Source organism: Kogia breviceps, chromosome 15, assembly GCF_026419965.1.
Source record: "Kogia breviceps isolate mKogBre1 chromosome 15, mKogBre1 haplotype 1, whole genome shotgun sequence".
Taxonomy (NCBI): domain Eukaryota; kingdom Metazoa; phylum Chordata; class Mammalia; order Artiodactyla; family Physeteridae; genus Kogia; species Kogia breviceps.
The window spans coordinates 37255134-37277000 of NC_081324.1; positions in this window are offsets into that span (position 1 = coordinate 37255134).

The window sequence follows — 21867 nt, forward strand, 5'->3', positions numbered from 1 at the left end:
GTGATTCTAGGCAGCCTCTCTGCTGATGGATGGGGCTGTAGACCTGTTTCGCTCTTTGTTGTGTATAGGGTGTCCAGCACTGTTCGTTGCTTGTCCTTGAGTGAATCTGGGTCTTGGTGTTGAGACGGAGATCTCTGGGAGATTTTCGCCATTTGATATTACGTGGAGCTGAGAGCTCTCTTGTGGACCAGTGTCCTGAGGTTAGTTCTCCCACCTCAGAGACACAGCCTTGACACCTGGCTGGAGTGCCAAGAGCCTTTAATCCACACGGCTCAAAACAAAAGGGAGAAAAAAATAGAAAGGCAAGAAAGGAAGGAAGAAAGGAGGAAGGGAGGGAAGGATGGAAGAAAGGAAGGGAGGAAGGAAGGAGGGAATAAAGAAAGGAAGGGAGGGAGGAAGGAAGGAGGGAAATAGGAAAGAAAGGAGGGAAGAAAGGAAGAAAGAAAGGGGAGAAGACAAAATAAATTAGGGTAAAATACAGTTATTAAAATAACAAAATAATTATTAAGAGGAAAAATTTCTGTTAAAGAGAAAAAAAAAAAAAAAAGACCAAAAAAAAAAAAAAAGAAAGGTCGGTCTAACCCCAGGACAAATGGTGAAATCAAAGCTACACAGACAAAGTCTCACACAGCAGCACCCACATACACACTCACAAAAAGAAAAAAGGGGAAAATAATAGTATATCTTGCTCCCAAAGTCCACTTCGTCAACCTGGGATTTTTCGCTGTCTATTCAGGTTTTCCACAGATGCAGGGCACTTCAACCTGACTGTGGAGCTTTAACCCGCTGTTTCTGAGGCTGCTGGGAGGGACCTCCCCCTCTCTTTGTTTGCACAGCTCCTGGGGCTCAGCCCTGGACCTGGCCCCGCCTCTGCGTGCAGGTCATCCTAGGGCATCCGCCCTTCGCTCAGAGAGGGCAGGGTCAAAGGAGCAGCGTTAACGGAGCCGGTGATTCGTGGTCTCTGGCTCAGTCAGGCGCGGGGGGGGGGGGGCACAGATGTGGGGCGAGTCCTCAGCGGCAGAGGCCTGCGTTACGCTGCACCGGCCCGAGGCGTGCCGCGTGTTTTCCCGGGGAAGCAGTCCCAGGATCCTGGGACCCCGGCTCTGGCGGGCTGCACAGGCTCCCGGGAGGGGCAGTGTGGAGTGACCTGCGCTCGCACACAGGCCTCTTGGTGGCAGCAGTAGCAACCCTAGCGTCCCACACCCGTCTCTGTTGTCCGTGCCGATAGCCTCAGCTCGCGCCCGTTTCCGGAGCTCCTTTATGTGGTGCCCTTAATTCCCTTTCCTCGCGCCCCAGGAAGCGAAGAGGCAAGAAAAAGTCTCTTGTCTCTTCGGCAGCTCCGCCGCCGTTTCTGGAGCTCCTTTAAGCGGCGCGCTTAAACCCCTCTCCTCGCGCAGCAGGAGGTAAAGAGGGAAGAAAAGTTCTCTTGCCTCTTCGGCAGCTCCAGACTTCTCCCGAACTCCCTCCTGGCCAGCCGTGGTGCGCTAACCCCTTCAGGCTGTTTTCACTCAGCCAACTCCAGACCTTTCCCTGGGATCCGCCCGAGGCTCAGTTCCCAGCCAAGCACGCCACGGCGGGTGAGCAGACAAGCCTCTTGGGCTGGTGAGTGCTGATCGGCACTGATCCTCTGCGGAATCTCTCCGCTCTGCCCTCCCCACTCTGTTGCTGCACTATCCTCCGTGGCTCCGAAGCTTCCCCCTCCGCCACCCGCAGTCTCCGCCCGCGAAGGGGCTTCTAGTGTGTGGGAACCTTTCCTCCTTTACAGCTCCCTCCCACTGGTGCAGGTCCCGTCCCTATTATTTTGTCTCTGTTTATTCTTTTTTCTTTTGCCCTACCCAGGTACGTGGGGAGTTTCTTGCCTTTTGGGAGGTCTGAGGTCTTCTGCCAGCGTTCGGTGGGTGTTCTATAGGAGAAGTTCCACGTGTAGATGTATTTCTGATGTATCTGTGAGGAGGAAGGTGATCCCCGCGTCTTACTCTTCCGCCATCTTCTCACTCCCCCCTATTTTTAGTTTTTTTAAGGAAACTCCATAGTGGCTATACTGATTTACATTCCCACCAACAGTGCAAGAGGGTTCCCTTTTCTCCACACCCTCTCCAGCATTTAATGTTTGTAGATATTTTGATGAGGGCCATTCTGACCAGTGTGAGGTGATACCTCATTTTAGTTTTGATTTATATTACTCTAATGATTAGTGATGTTAAGCAACTTTTCATGTGTTTGTTGGCAATCTGTATACCTTCCTTGGAGAAGTGTCTATCTAGGTCTTCTGCCCATTTTTGGATTGGGTTGTTTGTTTTTTTGTTATTGAGCTGCATGGTCTTCTTGTATATTTTGGAGATTAATCATTTGTCAGTTGCTTTATTTGCAAATATATTCTCCCATTATGAGGGTTGTCTTTTCATCTTGTTTATGGTTTCTTTTGGTGTGCAAAAACTTTAAAGTTTCCTTAGGTCCCATTTGTTTATTTTTGTTTTTATTTCCATTTCTCTAGGAGGTGGATCAAAAAGGATCTTGCTGCCATTTATGTCATGGAGTGTTCTGCCTATGCTTTCCTCTAAGAGTTTTATAGTGTCTAGCCTTACATTTAGGTCTTTAATCCACTTTGAGTTTATCTTTGTGTATGGTGTTAGGAGGTGTTCTAATTTCATTCTTTTACATGTAGCAGTCCAGTTTTCCCAACACAATTTATTGAAGAGGCTGTCTTTTCTCCATTATATACTCCTGCCTCTTTTATGAAATATAAGTTGACCACATGTGTGTGGGTTTAGCTCTGGGCTTTCTATCCTGTTCCATTGATCTATATGTCTGTTTATCTGCCAGTGCCATTCTGTCTTGATTACTGTAGCTTTGTAGTATACTATGAGGTCCAGGTGCCTGATTCTTCTTGCTCTGTTTTTTTTTTGTTTGTTTGTTTGTTTGTTTTTTTTTTTATCAAGATTGTTTTGTCTATTTGGGGTCTTTTGTGTTTCCATACAAATTGAGAATTTTTTGTTCTATTTCTCTAAAAAATGACATTGGTAGTTTGATAGGCATTGCATTGAATCTGTACATTGCTTTGGAAAGTATAGTCATTTTCACAGTGTTGACTCTTCCAGTCCAAGAACATAGTATATCTCTCCATCTGTCTGTATCATCTTTAATTTCCTTCACCAGTGTCTTATAGTTCTCTGCACACAGTTCTTTTGTCTCCTTAAGTAGGTTTATTCCTAGGTGTTTTATTCTTATTGTTGAGATGGTAAATGGAGTGTTTCTTTAATTTCTCTTTCAGATTTTTCATCAATAGTATATAGGAATGCAAGAGATTTCTGTGCATTAATTGTGTATCCTGCTGCTCTACCAAATTCATTGATTAGCTCCAGTAGTTTTCTGGTAGCATCTTTAGGATTCTCTATGTATAGTATCACGTCATCTGAAAATAGTGACAGTTTTACTTCTTCTTCTCCAATTTGGATTCCTTTTATTTCTTTTTCTTCTCTGATTGCTATAGCTAAAACTTCCAAAACCATGTTGAATAATAGTGGTGAGAATGGGCAACCTTGTCTTGTTTCTGATCTTAGAGGAAATGCTTTCAGTTTTTCACCATTGAGAATGGTGTTAGCTGTGGGTTTGTCATATATGGCCTTTATTATGTTGAAGTGGGTTCCCTCTATGCCTATTTTTTGGAGAGTTTTTATCCTAAGTGAGTGTGGAATTTTGTCAAAAGCTTTTTCTGCATGTATTGAGATTATCATATGGTTTTTACCCTTCAGTTTGTTAATATGGTGTATCACATTGACTGATTTGCATCTATTGAAGAATTCTTTTATTCCTGGGATAATCCCCAGTTGACCATGATGTATGATCCTTTTAATGTTCTGTTGAGTTCTGTTTGCTAGTATTATGTTGCAGATTTTTGTGTATATCTTCATCAGAATATTGGCCTGTACTTTTCTTTCTTGGTGACATCTTTGTCTGCTTTTGGTATCAGGGTGAAGGTGGCCTCATAGAATGAGTTTGGGAGAGTTTCTCCTTCTGATATAACTTGGAAGAGTTTAAGAGGATAGGTGTTAGCTCTTCTCAAAATGTTTGATAGAGTTCTCCTGTGAATCCATCTGGTCCTGGGCTTTTGTTTGTTAGAAGATTTTTAATCACAGTTTCAATTTTAGTGCTTGTGATTGGTCTCTTTATATTTTCTATTTTTTCCTGGTTCAGTCTTGAAAGGTTGTGATTTTCTAAGAATTTGTCCATTTCTTCAGGTTGTCCATTTTATTGGCATAGAGTTGCTTGTAGTAATCTCTCATGATCCTTTTGTATTTCTGCAGTGTCAGTTGTAACTTATCCTTCTTCATTATTAATTCTGTTGATTTGAGTCTTCTCCCTTTTTTTCTTGATTAATCTGTCTAATGCTTTATCAATTTGTTTATCTTCTCAAAGAACTAGCTTTTAATTTTATTGATCTTTGCTATTGTTTCTTTCATTTCTTTTTCATTTATTTCTGATCTTATCTTTATGATTTCTTTCCTTCTGCTAACTCTGTGGTTTTTTGTTCTTCTTTCCCTAATCACTTTAGGTGTAAGTTTAGGTTGTTTGTATATGAGATTTTTCATGTTTGTTGAGGTAGGATTGTGTTGCTATAAACTTCCCTCTTAGAACTGCTTTTGCTGCATCCCATAGGTTTTGGATCATCGTGTTTTCATTGTCATTTGTTTCTTGTTATTTTTTGATTTCCTCTTTGATTTCTTCAGTGATGTCTTGGTTATTTAGTAGTGTATGGTTTAGCCTCTATTTGTATTTTCTACAGATTTTTTCCTGCAATTGGTATCTAGTCTCATAGCATTGTAGTCAGAAAAGACACTTTATACAATTTCACTTTTCTTAAATTTACCAAGGCTTGATTTGTGACCCATGATATGGTCTATCCTGGAGAATGATCCATGAGCACTTAAGGAGAATGTGTATTCTGTTGTTTTTGGATGGAATGTCCTATAAATATCAATTAAGTCCATCTTGTTTAATGTATCATTTAAAGCTTTTGTTTGCTTATTTATTTTCATGTTGGTTCTTCTGTCCATTGGTGAAAGTGGGTTGCTAAAGTCCGCTTTTATGATTGTGTTACTGTCTATTTCCCATTTTATGGCTGCTAGCATTTGCCTTATGTATTGAGGTGCTTCTATGTTGGGTGCATAAATATTTACAATTGTTATATCTTCTTCTTGGATTGATCCCTTGATCATTGTGTAGTGTACTTCTTTGTCTCCTGTTATAGCTCTTATTTTAAAGCCTATTTTGTCTGATATGAGAATTGTTACTCCAGCTTTCTTTTGATTTCCATTTGCATGGAATATATTTTTCCTTCCTCTCACTTTCAGTCTGTATGTGTCCCTAGGTCTGAAGTGGGTCTCTTTTAGACAGCATATGTATGGCTATTATTTTATATCTATTCAGCCAGTCTATGTCTTTTGGTTGGAGCATTCAGCCATTTACATTTAAGGTAGTTATCAATATATATTTTCCTTTTACCATTTTCTTAAATGTCTTGGGTTTGTTATTGTAGGTCTTTTCCTTCTCCTGTGTTTCCTGCCTATAAAATTTCCTTTAGCATTTGTTGTAATTTTTTGTAAAGCTTGTTCAGTGGTGCTGAATTTTCTTAATTTTTGCTTCTCTCTAAAGGTTTTAATTTCTCTGTAGTATCTGAATGAGATCTTTGCCAGGTAGAGCAATCTTGGTTGTAGGTTTTTCCCTTTCATCAGTTTAAATATGTTCTGCCACTCCCTTCTGGCTTGCAGAGTTTCTGCTGAAATATCAGCTGTTAACCTTATGGGGATTCCCTGGTATTTTATTTGTTACTTTTCCCTTGCTGCTTTTAATATTTTTTCTCTGTATTTAATTTTTGATAGTTAATATGTGTCTCAGTGTGTTTCTCTTTTGTTTATCCTGTATGGTACTCTCTGTGCTTCCTGGACTTGATTGACTATTTCCTTTCCCATGTTAGGTAAATTTTCGACTATAATCTCTTCAAGTATTTTCTCAGTCTCTTTCTTTTTCTCTTCTTCTGGGACCCCTGTAATTCGAATGTTGGTGTATTTAATGTTGTCCCAGAAGTCTCTGAGACTGTCCTCAATTCCTTTCATTCTTTTTTCTTTATTTTGCTCCCTGGCAGTTATTTCCACCATTTTATTTTCCAGCTCACTTATCCGTTCTTCTGCCTCAGTTATTTTGTTATTGATTCCTTCTAGAGTATTTTTAATTTCAGTAAGTGTGTTGTCCATCACTGTTTGTTTGCTCTTTTGTTCCTCTACATCCTTATTAAACGTTTCTTGTATATTCTCCATTCTCTTTTTAAGTTTTTGGGTGATCTTTACTATCATTACTTTAAAATTTTTTTCAGGTTGGTTGCCTATTTTGTCTTCATTTATTTGGTGTTGTAGGTTTTTACTTTTCTGCTTCATCTGTAACAAATTTTTTTTGTGGTTTCATTATTTTTTTGATGGGTTTTGCAGTATTCATGTCTTAATGGTCATTTGGCCTGAATTGTCCAGCTCTGGAGTTTGCAGACAGTTAGAGCTTGGATTTTGTGCTGAGATGAGTATCTCTGAGATGAGGACCTCACTTTGATTGATATTCCCTGTGGTCTGAGGGTCTCTGTTTGTCCAGAGGTTTGGATTCATAGCTCCCAGCACAGGAGCTTGAGCCCAACCTCCAGCCTGGGAAGCTAAATCCCACAAGCTTCGTGACATGGTAAAAAGAAAAAAAAAAAAGAAAGAAGGAAAAAAGGAGCAGTACATTATCAAAGAACCAATAACAAAATAAAATTAGAAGGATAAAATATATATTAGGAAAAATAAAACTATAATTGAAACAACTGTAACAAGGTAAAATAAAACCAAAACAGAAAAAAACAAAAAAAAAAAAAAAAAAGGAGAGGGGGCTTGGAGAATAAGCCAGAAGTAGAGATCACCAGTTGCTGGGGGTTCCTCCCATCCCCTTAGGTGTCCATAGTCCCCTATTGGTGCCTGGTAGGTGCCCTAGTTGTGATGAGACGTGAATTCGGCATCCTCCAAGTATGCCATCTTGACTCCACCTGCCCTGAGATCCCTTCTCTCATAGAAGACAGCCCCTTAACTATTACATTTGCTGCTTCTCCTTTTTTTTTTTAAAATTCCACCTCCCACCAATCTGTTGTTATATGTGCATTTCTTCTCTCATCTGAATCCACCCAGGCATTTCCATAGAGGAGGGAGACAGAATCTGTACTGACTTGTCTCACATTACACTATTCTATTTATTTCCTCAACCTAATAGTAAACATCTTATGTACACTTAGTTTGTCCTGTATTATCTTGTGGCGTTTTTATATTATTTTCTTGTATTGTTAATTAAATCATTAACATGCCAGGAGTTTATAATCATAGAGGATGTAAAAGACTCCTAGAGGGAATAGCACATATATTCATTTTTACACTTTCTACTAGACACAAGGGAAAAGGGATATTTTATAAATATATCTTCAAAGAGTGGAAGAATGGGGGCTTCCCTGGTGGCACAGTGGTTGAGAGACCACCTGCCAATGCAGGGCACACAGGTTCGTGTCTCTGTCTGGGAGGATCCCACATGCTGCAGAGCGGCTGGGACCATGAGCCATGGCCAGTGGGCCTGCACATCTGGAGCCTGTGTTTTGCAATGGGAGAGGCCACAGCAGTGAGAGGCTCATGTACTGCAAAAAAAAAAAAAAAAAAAAAAAAAAAAAAAGAGTGGAAGAATGAATGAAGAAATAAATGTATTTTATTCTTTACCTTGTGGCAATGCCTTAAATTTCTATGTGTGGTCAACTCCTGAGATGGGTTGCATGGAGGGGGATATACTCTCAAATCTGGCCAGCAGCCTTATTTCTGGGCACTGACTAAGAACTTCATGTTGTAGCTAATTTAGTTATATCTCCATAAAGAAGTTAGAATTTAAACAGCATCAATATCAACCTTTAATTGAATTCCACTTGTGAGATTGACGACTGGGTATTCAATGCTCAAAATGTGCCCAGAAAAAGAGGTCTGCTTTGGTTTTATTGGCTCTGTGACTCTTTATTTGACTTATCTTTACATTGTTTTAAAGTAACTTTTATTGTGTAAGTTTTGTTTTTTTCTAGTAAGAAAGATTATTTATATATATACACACACACACATAACACACACACACACACACACACACACACACACACACATACTCACCACATATAGACAATGTTACTTTTTACCTGAGCCCTGTGATCCTGGAAAACAGAGAAGATTAAGAAATACCCCATCCTTCTGTGTTCCAGAAAAATGGCAACATGCCACTCTTATGTGAGCTGCCAAGACTAATGGATGCCCCCTTGTTTACCTATGACAAGGCCAGGTAGAGACCTTCCAAATTGCCATTCTTTGATTCATAAAAGATCGATTGAACCGCTTGTCCCCCAATCAATCTGAACACATCCTTCTTAACCAAACTCTGGTTAAATTTTTCTCCTTCCCGTGTCCCTGAATTTAACCCACTCTCAAAGTGAGCAGCAAATACAACCCCTCCAGAGAATGGACCAGCCTCAGGGTAAACCATTCTCTGATCTAGTGCCCAATCACTTCACCCATTTATTCTGCTCCCCTACATCCAGTTTTTTCTAGCCTTGTTTATACTTATTTAAAAAAAAAAAAAAACTCTCTTTTTGGTAACCCCTTAGGACACTTTCAGATCTCATGGTCAGAGCTCTCCCCATTGCAATAGTCTCCATTCCCCATGACAACAGCCCTCCTTCCATAATCCTTTCCAATAAAGTCTTTCCTTAATATGTCCAGGTTTGATTGTTATTACACACACACACACACACACACACACACACATCATGCATACATATACACAGATGTACATACATACTATGAGTCTAATAATAAAAAGAGGAACTAAATAACAGTAAATGTCCTAAAAATACTCACTAAATATGTGGAGTGAGGAAGAAATGGAGGAGACAAGAGAGACAAAGACAGAGAGGAAGAAAGACAAGGAGAGAATGGATGAGAGAGTGCTGGTTTCATTAAGTACATGCAAATTTTAAGATGAAAAGCATTCAATCTCCTTTCACATGAATTTAGCAGAAGGAAAACACATATAGTTGAAACTGCAACCATGGATTAGTAAGAAAAATATTTGATGAAAGAGATACTGTTTTTCTAAAAGATGCTGTTAAGGTTAAGAAAAACAATGATTTTTAAAGTACATGTTTCAAATTATGATAGTACCGATTTGCTCCACATCAAGAAAAAAAAGGGCAGTAACATTCTCACTTATCATACCTCCTCTCTCCAGCTTCTATGTATTAATGTGATATTTTAATTTTGATTATTTTATATTTACTGAGATTTAGGGTAATTATTTTCTATCTTTTTTAGATTTTTTTCAATTCAAAAAAGCTTCTAGTATAAAAACTTTAATGAAACCATTATATTTTTTAAATTATGCTTTCTCTAATTACTGAAATCTTTGTTTTGATTCATCTTTCAACTTGTTGGAATTAATATTTAGGACATTTTCTTTTTGTTGCTATCATTGTTTTTATTTTCAGAAGGGATCATTTCTATTAAACTCTCTGAATTCCTTCACGTTTGAAAAACTGCCTGTTGCTTTCCTATCTGAACTAAATCTTGGTGTGTAATGTTACTTCTTTTCTTTCAAAATTTGGCAGCATTTTTTTACTGGCTTTTCTTTGCAGATATTTACTATCATGGTGAGTGAGGCCAGTCCAGTTTTGTCTTCTTTACCTGTAATTTTCTTCTCCTCTCTGGAGAGTTAAAATACTTTTACCTTTATCCTTGAATTTCAAGAATTACCAGTCCAAGGTATTTCACATTGTTGAATATTCTTTTTAATTATTTCTAACTCTGCATATTTTTTATTTAAAGATTCATTTATTTCTTATGTTAAGGAACTGATTTTCTATTATTTTTGAGTTTCCTTTATTTTGTTTGTTAAGCACCTATTTCTAAGATACCCAGTATCCTCTCTCTCACCCGTAAGTCAGATACCCCTGCTCTCCATCTGCTTTAATCTTGTGTTCTGTTTTTCTAACTTGTCATCACTGGGAATTTCTCAAGCTTTCTTTCCATGTTTGTAATTTGAACTTTTAAAATGTGTATTCATCTCCTTCCTGCTTTTATATTATTTCTTAATCCCACAATCTCCCCTTTCTTTTCCCTCTGTTCCTTTGTAACTTCTTACTTGGGCAGCTTGTCAATACTTTCTATTTTCTCTCATATAGTATATGTTCGTGTATGTGTGTGTGTGTGTGTGTGAGAGAGAGAGAGACAGAGAGAGAGAGAGAGAGAGAGAGAGGGAAAGTCTTACCACTTCCCAAAAGATCTGAAGTGGTTGGTTTCTCATCTGAGCTATAACCTGATATTTTGGTATTTATTTTCTTACCCATCTATTGAGAACATACCTGGGACAGGCATGATTTCAGATAAAATGATGTTTAATATACTCTTTAAAAGACCAGGTTCTGATTCCTATAAGTGGGGAAAAAAATGTTTGCAAATACCAGCCAGAGTGAGCTAGCTAAAAAACTGTATAGGTTTCTTTATTTTAGCCCTGGCCCCATTCCAATCTGCTGGGCCCAGTAGGTTTATCAGCATTCCCTCATTCATCTCTTCCTCTGCTTTTGAGATGCTATAGGTTCTATAGGTAGGTTCACTTCATCTAGTTGGTGAGTACTCACATTTTGGGTAGACTGAGTTGTTTCTCCCACTGAATGTTTGGATCCAGAGCATTCATTTCCATCAGAGACACACGCCTGTCATTCATATTCCCTGTTTTCTACAACATATCAGTTAAAAAAGGAAAACAAATAGCATATAGTCAGTTTGCTCCATATTGAAGGACATTTGTGAGAATTCTCAAAGTTACTGCTTCTATCCTATTCCAGAAAGTTTTTTTTTTTTTTTTTTTTTTTGGCTTCACCTTGGGAATTGCATGGCATTTAGCTGTACCCCTTGTTTAGGGTTGCTGTGAGGGAATTTCTTTGCTGATTTTGACAATGTTTCTGGTCAGTGGTTTTTTACCACTATTACCTGCAAGAGTGTCCTCAATTGTCTCTGGATTCCCAGCTGTGTCATGCATGTCCACACGGAAACTCCTTCCATGGTTTCATCATTTCAGCCTCAGTTGATGCCTATTTCTTGAAGGCCTCATGGGGGTAATACCTTATTGCTGCCACTGCTACCAGACTTTCCCTATCAACATAGCTCCCATTTCCTGGGGGCTGACTTTCTCCCAGTTTCCTCAACATTACTAAAACCTCAAGCTGTGTAAAAGCATCACTATGCTATATCCAGTCCTCACATCTGATCTCAAAGCTTTTTGAACTTTGTCTCTAGGGACCCAAAACAGTGCAGTTTGTAGTCAGGGTCTCATAAAATCCTTCTTCAAATCAATGTCCTAACATTTCCTTAAAGCCTTCTTTCTCCCAGCACTCAGACCTGTTCTGTGGAGCCCTACCTCTAACTCTATTTCTTCATGTACTTTAAAACCTGCAAAGAAGATGAAGAGGACCAGAAGCAGATGTCACTTTACCAATTCCCTGGAAAGAGACAAATCTCCATTTAGGCTTCCCTGAAAGACTATGCTAAATATATGTGAATGGTTGATATGTTAGGGTGTGTTTAGGCATATATGTTAAAATTAATATGTACAGTTAAATCTTTGCATAAGCACACTATTTTTTACATAGAATGAATTTCTTGAGATAGTTAATAGGAATGCAAAATTCTTACACTTTTTCTCCTAAAATATCCTAAAGAAACATAGTATTAACAAAGAGTACCTATATCGTCACAGTCTTGCTGTGGTGATGTGTCTTTATAGAACATTAGCCAGTTTGATGGACTACAGATCAGCTTAGTTTATTTAGAATTTCTTTGCTTACTAGTGAGGCTGAATATTGTTATGTATGTTTATTGGTTAGCTGTATGTCTTAACCTGTCCTTTGTCAATTAATTTTATTGGTATGTTTTTCTTACTGATTTATGTTAAAAACTTTTATATCTATCTATCTTTCTTCATCATCATCATCATCATCATTTATCTACCTATATCTATCAATCTTTTGCTCATGAAATTATTTAGGCAAAATTAAAATAGATGTTTGGGTAATTTTTAAAATGTAGACTAGTCTTTATATAGCCCTTTACATCATGCCTATTCCAATGGCCTTGGCCTTTTGTTTTTTTGTCTTGATCTCCACTCCTGAATCTGTGAACAGAAGCCTTCATATCTGTCTTGATATCTCTGTTCTAAATGATGGGTTTGTTCTTCTCTCAGTTGTTTTTCTCTGGTAAGATAACCTCTCTATTTGTGTCCTCTTCCACCTATGTAATTTCATCCAGTATTAAACCTCATAGTACAATCTATTTCCTCTCCTCATTCTCTTATTTTATAGACAGACTCTGACATATAACATTTACATAAGCAAATAGCTTGGTTTAATGTATTCTCTTCCCTTCTCATATGCATGATATTTATAAAAGCAATGAGGTTGCACTCTTTAAGCATTTTCAGGAATTACAGAACTATGGATGTGTGTGTAACAATGCTTGTAGACCTACAATTCTACAATTTTTAAAAAGTGAGTTAAATGTTTTCTAAGATAAACAGGTATTTCCTCTTGATGTGGTCACTTTTGAGCATGCTGGAAAGCCCAGAGTCAATCCTTAAAGAATTATTCATTGTAGGAGATAACGTTGCCTCTATTGCATGTAATTACAATGAATTCTTCCATATTATAACATTGGAAAATGATAAAAATGTCATATGGCCCCTTTCCCTGGTGCACTGCCCTATCCACATCCATATTGCCTTATAAAAAAATGGCAAATGGCCTATTTGCTTTGTGGTGTGTGTAGGTGCTGGCTGAGTTGACATACTCTTGAATTTCATCTATTTTCAATCAAATGCTCTTCATAAACTTGGATTCTCTCAGCTGCCAGAGCCCATTACTAAGTTATATATGCCCTTTTCATTGCTCTACCACACAGCTATAAATTTGAATGACACAAGTCATCTGTGGTTTCTCTTAAGAAAGGCTCTATAGTAACTTAAGATATTGTTTTCAGATTGGACTGTATTGTGCAACTCATATCCTAGTTCTGACTTGACTCCCAACAGGGATCTTTATGTAGATAAAATATTTGAATAGGAAACATCCAATCGAAAATATTTGCACACATAGTAATTGAATGACTGCAAGTGGAAGATAATTTTCTTATTATTAATCCTGAACAGTTTAGCTCTATAGAATACCTGTACATTTACAATATGTGTTTAGTTTCATTGAATTTTTTCCTCCCTGACATCTGGTTATTTAATCTTCTTCCAGCATTGTGTCTGCAAAGCATATTTTTTCCAGCTATGCCCACTCAGCTTTTAGACCATTGATGTTTCAATAGAGAACGGTGCATGTGTGTCAAATTATAGCTATTGATCTATGTTTGTTTGTTAATGCATACCATTGTTTAGATAGTGTTATGGAATGTCTGATTGTGGATATATAAATAAAAGGAGGAAAAGAAAAAAATACACTTTTTTGTATGAATTTCACTGCTAAGAGAAGATGGGTAATATGAATTGAAAATGCATTGGAATAAATGTCTCTTTAGATATGAGTTATCTTTTTCTATTTTTCAGTATCAAATGGAAGTAATAGGATGTAGAGCTATAATATAGAGAGAATTCTATTTTTCAACAAAAATAAATCTTTTAAAACTATATTGTATCAAATTTCCTGTCTTTAAAAAATGACTTTTTTACATACTCCAACATATTTCTCTGTATTAAATGGATACTGTCAAAACAAGATTTAATCTTTTTCAGTTCCCACCTATTAAGGACCTTTTTGCTAAAAGCTTTCAAATAAAACATCTTGCCTGACTAATTTTGTTTCTTACCATTTTCTTATATTGATTGTCTCTACTAACTCTGTGTAATGTTTAAGGTGGAGATGTAATTTAAATGGCTTTAATAATATTAATAGTCGTCTTCCTTTATTTTCATCCAAACTGTCAAGAAGTTATAATATATGAATATAACATCATCTTTGTGCAGTTGAAATATGTAGCAGGCTAGAAGGCAGATGTCGAGAAAAGGAAAGTATGACTCGTTTGGAAGAATGTAAGCATGAAGGCCCATATTTAAGAAAATCCATTTTGAAAGATCTAAGTATAGATCAGGTTGTAATTAAAAGACACCACCTCATCTTTTGTACTTTGGATACTTCACAGAACTTTCATACTCATTATATCAAGTAGCATGCCACTGAAAAGACATGGGTGCCTATGCTGGAGAAAAGTGGCTGTCAGACCCAGGGGAAGCCATGTAAAAGAAAAACAAAATGATCTTCTGAAAATGATATAGCTGGCTGTTGTCAGATTAAAACTAGGCCTGAGGTATCCTACTCCCAAGCCTCTTTGGTAAAGGCTCATTTCTTGAGCACCCAGTGTACCCCAGCATGGTGTAGGAAAAACTATAGGGTCCCAATGGCCTGGATTTGAATCTGATCTTATCAGTTATTAAAGGTTTGATCTCTTGCAAGTCACTAATTCTCTCTGAGCTTCAGACTCTTTGTGTGGTAAAGAATCATTCCTTCTCAAGATAATTTTGAAGATTAAATGAGAAAATATTAGGAGCTTAAGTATTATATTAAGAACAGAGAACACATCAATTAATAAAACATAGTTCTCACCTTTCAGAAGATCACATTTTTTTGGAAGAGGAAGAAAAATATACTAACATCAAGTGAGTGCATTCCTTGATAAAAGAAACGCATGTGTTATAAGAGCCAAGTAGGGACACCTGCTAGTGTCAGGGCCAAGTGAGGTTGAGGGTGAGAAAGGGCTTCTTGGAGAGATGATGTTTGTCTTGAACCTGACAGATAAAAAGATGTCACTCAGAAAGGAGAGAAGTCATTCCTGGCAGAAGGATGAGCAAGTGCAAGGAAAGAAACAAAGAAATCATAGTGATTTTCAGAAGTCACAAGGAATTCCATACAAAAGGTAGTCACTGGGTGATGAGATGGAAAGAGAGAGAGATGACACATGAACTTTTATAATCATAAATTGTTTTTTTAAATCACGTTGATGAGTTTAGCTTTATCCCCAAAGAGTGTACCAGTAAGAAGTTTGAGTAGGGGATTTTCTTTGAAAGATTAGTTTGGCAGAACCTTAGGGTATTTATAATATTAAAACCATGGTTTTACCTGAGGCATGTCTTATAGAATAAATGCATTCCATTATTTTATAGTTAAATATTTTAAAATATTTTTAGATTGTTAATTGCCTATTTTTAACAGTCCTCATATCTTCCTCCATCTGTTTTTATTTCTTTATTTTGGATGATCACATACTTCAGTTGCCTCTTGGGAAAGGGTGCATGGGAAATAAATTACTTGAGGTCATTCACATTTGAATCTTCATTCAATCCTCAGTTTTGCTGGATTGCTTGGCCAAGAGTAAATTCCAATTATTCATAGTTTTCCCTCATACTTTTGAAAGCTTATCTCCTCTTCTTCCCAATTCTGATGTTACAAACACAAAATCTCATACCATCTAATCCATGATCCTTTGTGTGGGACAAATCACCAGTATTCAGAAAATTCATTAAGATGTGCCCTGGCTTGAATTTAATGACTCCTTCCAATCTGGAAACATGTCTCTCCACTCTGGGACGTTTTAATTTATTATCGTTTTGATAACTCCTCTTTCACACCTATTATTTATTTTATCTTTTCTCGCTTTCTGCATTTCCACAGAATACTGGGCTTTCTGGTTTAAGTACTTCATTATTTTATATTTTCTTCTATATTTTCTATCTATAATTTTGTGTCTAAGAAATTATTTTAAATTTCAATTCCAACTCTTCTATTTATTTGTATTGTATTATAACTATGCATTTAAAAAATGTTTAAACATTTTCTAAATAATTCTGTTTATAATATTCTATTCAGGTTTTTATGGGTGAAATATTGTCTCTCATCCACCAAATATAAGGTACAAAAAGGCAAGAGCTATTCTACACATATACCAAGTACCAAGAACAGTGACCAGCATAGATGTTTTATGCTCTGCTTAATAAATATTTGTTGAATGCATAAATAAATGATGCTTCCTGGAAGACTCAGTTATAGTTTTATTGAGGTTTTCAGCTTATTCCTACTTTGTCTCTATCTCATTTAGTTTGTCACATTGTTTGTTTTCTCTTTTTGTCTTCATCTTTCATGTAAGATATTTTACTTAAAAACAAAATAAAACAAGTAAATGGTGAACCTTGGATATCTATACTCAAGAGTGAGACCAAAATAAGCTGACCAGAACTATCTGTGACATGAGCAGGGCTTGTTGCATAGTGGACATCACCACAATGTGATATGATGGGGAGCTTTTTGTCTCATTATCTTTGTCTTTATCAGTATCTGTAAATGTTTCTCCTGGGCTGGAGAATCTCTTTATAATAATATTCATTTAGAATAACATTCTTTTTTAAGAATAATATTCCAGTCTTCTGCCTATGGGCTAGAAGTCTGGCTTAGACAATTTCGGAAGCTTGTTAAGGGAAGGGAAATACCACAGTAGAAGGGAAATACCACAGTACTTCTGAGATTTTAAAAAAAAAAAAATTCATTTTCAGGATAGACTGCTATCCTATCTTTCAGCTTTGCCTGTGATCTCTGGGTCAAGGGTATTGTTGTACATCTTTATTCTTCTGGATGGAGGAAGGGAATTTTCTTGACAGTATGGATTTGGAAATGGAACCTTGGTTTCTAACTATTCATTTTATGAATTCCAAAAAATCCACTCGATTTTAAAATCCAGCCTGAAACCTTCAACCTCAAAAGTATCTGGTACCCCCAGTTTCTAACTGGGCTTGGAAGAGTGAATCAAACTTCTTTCTATGCTTTTTATCCTATACGAGCAATCAGGCTTACTCATTCTCTAATCTATTAAATTAGCTATTATCCATCAATCTGTTTATTCAAAAATTTTGTTGACAGTTCTAGTCTGATGTTTTCTCCCGTCTAACTTTCTTTGTATTCGTGGGCTTATTCTTTATTCCTGAATTGTCATTTTAATGGGGTTTCAACAAAGAGGAGAAATAAATGTTTGTTTTTTAGCTACCAACTTTGCAGAAAAATTCTTATAAACAGAAAGAGACAGAGAGAGAGTGAGAGGGAGAGAGAGAGCTAGAGAATCTGAAACATGACTATTGCTTAGAACACTGCTATTGCAAGCAATGAACACACCTGTAAATTGTTGTTCTATAGCAGAGTCATTTACTATTACAGTCTATTTAAGGTTATTTCAGTACTACAAATGGGACTCTAGTGAGTAGGAAGAATGATCACATCACCCAGAGGGAATCTTTCCCTCTTTGTAAAACTTTACATCCACTGTGTCCACTTGAAACTTTCTGTTGCTTCTTTTCTGTTGTTGTTTTTAACTTGAAGGACTTTTCCTTTATACCTTACATATAGTAAACATCATTATATTACAAAAATGCACCGCTTATAGAATTGTTTAGGTAATATAGAAACCTACATCTCACTTATGCAAAAGTCTTCCCCAATCACCCAAATCATTCTTTCAATTCATTTTCTAAACTCTGAACCACTAATTCCTTTACTCATATTTTTGCACATTTCAGAAATTAACACTGCTTGTTACATTTATTAAACTTATGAAGCTTGAGTGATGAAAAGAATCTGAAATCAGACAGACCCAGATTTGAATTCAGCATACCTTACTAGCATATGACCTTGAACCTATTACTTAATCTCCCTGAGCTTCAGTTCTGTAATCCTTAAAATGGGAGTAAAGTAGCATCTACCTCATGAAGTAATCATGAGCCATAACATTTGATAAACTGAAATAGTAAGTAGTCTGTTTTCTAGCAATGAATTTGCAAGGGTAGATAGGTAGAAGGTATCTATCAAAAGGTAGAAAATATATCTACCTTTTGATGAACCTTGAGGTTCAATCATTTTTTTTTTTCATTTATGTAACTGATAAAGCTGAGAAATCCCTAAAGAGCAAGACAAGATAATCAGCAGAGAAATGGAATGGAAAAGAAGTCTGAACATGTTAGTCCTGGTTGGAGATGAATCATTTAACAAGTATCCCTACTAACTCCTGTCTTTGTTTCTTTCTTCCTTTTTTTCCCCATGGTTCAGGACAATCATCTCCTAATCTGAATCTGGTTGCTTTTCCTAATCATGTTAAGCCCCCTGAGAGGTGTAATAAAAAATACCAGTAACAATTTTGTCAATCTCTATCTAGTGCCTTAATGTGCCATGTATTATTAGAAACATGGAGGGAAAACACAAATACAACTATTAAAAAATTACATCATGTGGCCTCTAAGGCTTAACTACTTGGACTAATGCATTGCTCTAGGGTTTCAGAGGAGGAAGGGAAATGTAGACTTGAAGGGATGGTGAGGTTGCAGTTAGGGAGTGGCTTTAAGTCATGCCCAGAAGGATGTCCAGGTTTTGATAGACTGAGGGAGTGGGAAGCACTTGAGACAGAGAATATTTTGAGTGAAGACCCAGAGAGGAACCTGAACTTGGAAATGCAGGAGACTGACTGGCTGCTAATGCTGGAGGAAACCACCAACCATGGTGGACACCTGAAGTGGGCCTAAGAATGTGCAAATGATTTGAGGATATTAAAGAACTTCAGCTATGTTCAAGATCACAGAGCTAATTACTAGCAAAATCATAAACCCATCCTTAGTCCAGGCCTCTTCCTAATTCTTTTTTTAAAATTAACTTTTATTGGAGTATAGTTGCTTTACAATGTATGTTAGTTTTTACTGTACAGAAAAATGAATCAGCTATACATATATATATATATCCCCACACTTTTGGATTTCCTTCCCATTCAGGTCACCACAGGGCATTAAGTAGAGTTCCCTGTACTCTACAGTATGTTCTCATTAGTTGTCTATTTTATACATCGTATCAATAGTTTATATGTGTCAATCCCAATCCCCCAATTCCTCCCACCCACCCACCCCCTTCTCCCTTGGTATCCATACATTTGTCCTCTATGTCTCTGTCTCTAATTCTTTATGTTGTGAATGATTTCAAGGTCTCCACAGGGTCTGGGTCAGCATTCTATCAGTGCAAATACATAGAAGCCCTCAAACTTAATCAATAGGAATAGGAAATTCAGAAACCCATGCATGATCAACATGGGTAGCTATGACCTTGTCCTGATATAACAGCCAGGGTCATTTCGGCAACCTGAAGATGAGTCTGCTTCAGATCTGCAGTTTTCCATTCACACAGTTTATGCATCAGATCCCCATGCAATATACATGAAAGGTGCATATGGAAGACTGCACACTGGTTCTGACACTCCTCATGGCATTACACTGGCCACCTCTCAGGTACACAATAGGTCCTCAGGATGTTTTTCTCCTTACTGTGGTCTACCCCTTCTTCCCTTTTGCTCATGAAAATGTGAAATACCCCAGTACATTTGTCTTCTATTTATCCCTGTTTCTTGACACCATTTATTGGTTATAATTCATGTTAAGATAAAGACTAGAAAAGGGAACATCCCCAAATGGTGGGTAGAGATTTGATATCAGGCCTGCACTCCATACCCAATTGCTCACAAATCACTAACCACCTTCTCATCAGTTTTCCTGAAATGAGAGACTGTCTTCCCACCTCACATGTAAGCTCCCTGTGCACAGAGGCTGTGATTTATGCCTGATACCCACCCCAGGGAAACACAGTGTCTCTGGACTGGAATTTGGGGTATGTAGGGTCTAATAAGTGTTGACTGATGGATAGATCCATTGAAAGCAAAATGGTTATTACTGACCAACTGATTATGCTGATGGATGAAGGGAAATAAAGTAAAACTCATCAATACAAGCATGATTGCAGCCTTCTCTGCAGCAATTTCCCTATTTTTGTGTACCTCCACTTTCTCTGGAATGTCCTGCTTGGTTATCCAAGAGAAACTTCACACCTTTCTCCCCCATGTTGACTCTCACCTCTCTTCCTTCCACTGGTACCTCCTGTGTTTTCTTGGGGTTTGAATTCTTAAAAGAGAGCATGTAAACTTTCTCCTGCAGGCTGCTGCCTGACAGTGCCGAAGGCCTCGCCAGTGATGAGCCAACAGCGGCAGCGCTGTGCTGGGCTGTGTTTTTGCAAGTACAAGACAGAAAATCCATGTAATTACCTCTGAAGCCCAAGAAGCTGTGCCGCCTGACAGAACAGCATGTGTAGGAAGCACTTTGTCAGGCCTCTGCTGACTAATTCCCTGCTCCACCGGGGATTGTGTGTGCAAGTGTGTGTGTGTGTGTGTGTGTGTAGGCGTGAGTGAGTGTGGGCACACCTGTGCCTGTAAATATCACCAGCAGTCTCATGGATATTCAGCTCCAAGACTCCCACCCCTCCCTGATTTACTAGCAATCATCATTCTGCTTCACCTCAATTCAGAAAAAATCTGGGCTTTGGAAGGTCCTCAAGAAAGCCTTACAATGGGGCAGGACACAGTTTTCCCTTTCCCTGGCATGGCAGCCATGCAGGATGACACACAGTGCTGCTTATCAGAAGCAGAGGAAAATACAGTCTCTGCAACACATCAGCCATAATGAAGTTCAAGGCCAGGGCATCATTTGAGTTGGGGAAACCAGACCCTTCCAAAGCAGAGTCCTCACATCAGCCCCAAAAACTGTAGGACCTGGACCAACAACATATGCTTTTTGACCTTACAGCCCCCTGCACTTAATGTGTTAAAAGTTAGCCTGAATATCTAGAACTGTCATCTTCCAGAGGAAACCCAGCCTGAAGGAAAGAGACCTACAGAGCCAGAGAAAACAGATGGATGTAGTTCCTCCTCATCCTGCATTACTAGAATTATGGACCTTTGGGACATTTTTGTAGAAAGACCCTGAGCCTTTATAGTAAATGAAATTCCTGACTTAACCTCACTGATTGGTGACCATATATAATGAGCAAACATGGGGTACAGAACTGTGCTGAAAGTGTATCTCTGCCACCGACTGTAATTGGAGGCTTTCTCCATGATATTGCAAGCTGCTTACAGCATAGAATTTAATCTTTTTCTTTTTCTTTGTTTTCCCCACTGGTGTATCCCCATCACATTTAACAGTGCCTGACACTTAGTAAGGACACAATAAATATTTGTCAAATGAATGAATAAATGGACCATTAAACTTTCTGAGTCTCTGTTTCTTCTGATGAGGTCCAGGATATGTTACCTCAAAATATGGCTCCTGGCGTATTGAAGCTGAAAAATTTTGAGAAAACAGCAGATGCAAGAACACCACTCTGATTATCCCCTTGTCCTTCACTCTCCCACCCAATTGCTGTTCTTCCTTGGAACAAGTCATAAAACCCTCCGGTGGGAGGTGTCTTCTCTGTACCCAGAGGAAAGAGCATCCTTATCTCTAAAAACAAAGAGACACCAGGGAGAATTCTAACAAACAGGTCTTGCTAAGTTTCCCCCAGTTTACTACAATTACTTCATACTCCTTAACCTGTCATGTTCCTCCACGACTGCCCACTCTTCATAAAATATTCAGGTCTGTTTATTTGGGTCTTCGTTTCCTTCTAAAATCAGCTGTGTTATTTAAAACTTACATTAAATACCATTGTATCTTTTCTCCTGTTAAATTGTTTTCATCAGTTTCATTTTCAGACTCAAACACGGACCCTAAGAGGGTCCAAAGAACTTTAACCTCCCGTACACTTCACATAGAAAAAGAGTTCAATAATATTCTCTTTACAAGGTTGTTTTGTGGTTGAAAGGGATAAAATAGACATGAAGTTCTATG